Below are 3,458 nucleotides of genomic sequence, written 5' to 3'. Positions count from 1 at the left end.
GAATACTGGACTGTCAGTTCAGAAATGACCTGAACTTTGTAAGGTTTCTCTCACTGTCTTTTTTTTGTTCTTCTTGGGGTTCAAGCTTTCTTCTTTTTCTCTCTGCATACTGTGCTCCTTCCTTTCTCCAAGCCATATCACAGAATCACAGAATATTCAGTTCTGCCCTCTCAAAAGAGTTTGTGTGTTCAACCATTTGGAGAATTAATTATGAAAGCATGTGCTCTCTCTTTCTTTCTCTAAGTTCGAGTTTCTGCGGTAGGACTGTGATGGGCTCAGCTCAGGTCTAGTGACAGATCAACTCTGATCAAGAGCAACATTGTGTCTGACAATCATAGTTGTCTCCCTTAACCAACTGAACTGAGATGGGAAATGCTATCGCTGACCCCCCCAAATCTCATGTTGAAATTTGTTCCCCAGTATTGGAGGTGGTGCTTTCAAGGAGGCGTTTGGGCCATTAGTCATGACTAGATTAATGTCCTCTCGAGTGGGGTGGAGTGAGTTTTCACTCTACTGGTTCCTGCTGGTTGGTGAAAGGAGCCTTGTACACTTGTACATACTCCCACCACCTTCCTTTCTCTCTCAGTATGTGGGCTCTGCACAAGCCAGCGTCCCTTCACCTTCCCCCATGAGTGCATGCAGCCTGAAGCCCTCAGCGGAGGCACCATGCTTCTCGTACAGCCGGCAGAGCTGTGAGTCAACTGAACCTCTTTATTTACAAATTACTCAGCCTCAGTTACTCCATTATAGCAACACAAATGAACTAAGACAGGGAGGATAGGTGTCAGGTCCCAGGAAAGGAGAAGCAGTGGGAACACCACCATGGCATTGCTCTGCGTGAAACTTGGAGAGTCATGAGGTGTGAGAGAGACCTCGTCCATTCCCCCTGGGAATTCTTCATAACAGATGCCAACGAAGCAACATTTGGTACTGTGTGTCCTCTACCATATCACTTACTGCAGATTCAATTCTACCAGAGACAAATGCCCCCACTTTCTGTTCCTCCCTGCCAACTCCCCACACACTGACACAAATTACCTAATGACAGTCAGTAACATCCAGATCTCATAGAGCCCTGGTACAGCCCTAGGTCAGCCTGCTGCCAACAGCTGCGGCTTTGAAGCAGTGATTCATTGCAGCTAGCTTAGGACTCTGCGTGAGACTGTATTTTCCTTAGATGACCATTTGAGAGGACAGAGAATAATTGAATTACCAAGGAATTAACTGGATAAGACACTATCTAAACGGACCCAGAAAAGAGATGAATTTGGTATAGTTCTTAAAAACCCAACCCCGTCCTGACTGGTGAAGCTTCCAGACTCTGCTGGTACACGCACAAATTCGTGGGCAAGGCCACAGCTTCAACCCACTTGGCAAATGACTCCCAGCCCTGTTTGAAGGACTTCCCTCTCCCACAGAGTGGCAACATTCAGCCTCTTAATTCTGATTAATGAAAACTAACAGTTTGTGCTGTTCCTTTGTCCACTTTCCTGGCATTCATCTGGCCACCTTGGCAAAATGCTGGCACCAGCCTCAAAATTTAAATCCTGTTCTGTTTACTCTTTGTAATCCATTCCATAAACATGCAGTTTATCTGTAATGTATATATCTAAGAACATGTATACACACACACACACACACACACACATTGGATAGAGATCATCATTTAGGGACTTTAAAAACTTCACTTGTTTATTTTTTCATTCCACAGATATCTATAATGTGCTTACAAATGCCAGCACTGGTCTAGGTGCTGGGGATGCAACAGTGATAAGACAGCCAAGGTCCACGCCCTCGTATGTGGCTTACATCATATTGCAGGAGGTAGGCGATAAACAATTAAGCACATGGGCTTGGCGCCTGTAGCTAAGTGGTTAGACCACCAGCCACATACACTGACCCTGGCGGGTTTGAACCCAGCCTGGGCCTGCTAAACAATAATGACAATTGAAACAATAAGAACAACAACAAACTAGCCAGGCATTGTGGTGGGAGTTTGTAGTCCCAGCTACTTGGGAGGCTGAGGCAAAAGAATCGCTTAAGCCCAAGAGTTGGAGGTTGCTGTGAGCTATGATGCCACTGCACTCTACCGAGGGTGACATAGTGAGGCTCTGCCTCAAACAAACAAACAAAAAAAAAAAACAATTAAGCACATGACATAATATATCAAGCAGTAACAAGAGCTATGAAGAAAAATAAAGAAGGGTTAAAGGCCAGAGAGGGAGGGTGAGTAGCACTCGAGTTCAGGTGATAAGGAATGAAAATAAATTTTGCAAATGTGCTTCAGTCCTGAAACTCTAACAGAAGGAATGCAGGGGGACACACAGCTACATTTAAAAAAAAAAAAAAAAAAGCTAAGAAGAAAGAAGAGAAAGGAGGGAGGATATTAGCTAGCTATTTCTGTGTAACAAATCACTCCAAAATGTGGCGACCTAAGACAACAAGCGTTTTTTAGTTCCCACCATGCCTGGGTTGGCTGGCCCCTCTGCGGGCCCGGGCTCGGGTAGCCCTGGTGGGGCTCACTCACATGTCGGGAATGGCTGGTTTGCAGGGGGTCTCAGCTTGTCTCCATGTGTCTTGCATCCCTCTGTGAGGCTAGCCCAGGGGTGCTCTCTTGGCGGATGCAGGTGTAAGAGGGGGAGCCCAACTATGCGGGAGACCAGGGTACCCATGCATCGTCCGTCCTGCCCTTATCCTTACGTTTCCTGGCATTGGCCAAATCCACCCACAAGGTATCAGGGCAAAGGGTATTGCTCTGGACTTAATGGGTCCCCCCCCAAATTCATATGTCAAAGCCCTAACCCTTATGTCACTATATCTGGAGATACGGTCTTTGGGAGGTAATGTTTTTTTTTTGAGCAGAGCCTCAAGCTACCACCCTGGGTAGAGTGGCATCACAGCTCATAGCAACCTCCAACTCCTGGGCTCAAGCGAGTCTCCTGCCTCAGCCTCCCAAGTAGCTGGGACCACAGGCACCTGCCACAATGCCCGGCTATTTTTTGGTTGCAGCCGTCATTATTGTTTGGCGGGCCCCGGCTGGATGTGAACCCACCAGATCAGGTGTATACGGCTGGCGCTTTAGCCGCTTGAGCCACAGGCACCGAGCCATTTGGGAGGTAATTAAAGTGAAAAGAGTTCATAAGGGGACCCTGATCTAATAGGACTGTGGCATTGTAAGAAGAGGAAGACAGGGTCAGCGCCTGTGGCTCAAGCAGCTAAGGTGCCATCCACATACACCTGAGCTGGCAGGTTTGAATCCAACCCCAGGTCCGCCAAACGACAATGACAGCTGCAACCAAAAAATAGCTGGGCATTGTGGTGGGCACCTGTAGTCCCAGCTACTTGGGAGATGGAGGCAGGAGAATCACTTGAGCCCAGGAGTTGGAAGTTTTTTTGTTTTGTTTTTTTTAATTAAATCAAGGAGTTGAAAGTTGCTGTGAGCTGTGATGCCATTGCAC

This window comes from Otolemur garnettii, unplaced genomic scaffold, assembly GCF_000181295.1.
Source record: "Otolemur garnettii isolate 467f Iridium unplaced genomic scaffold, OtoGar3 scaffold00064, whole genome shotgun sequence".
In the NCBI taxonomy this organism is placed as follows: Eukaryota; Metazoa; Chordata; class Mammalia; order Primates; family Galagidae; genus Otolemur; species Otolemur garnettii.
The sequence above is the reverse complement of the archived record's forward strand: the minus strand, read 5'-3'. Positions refer to the sequence as shown.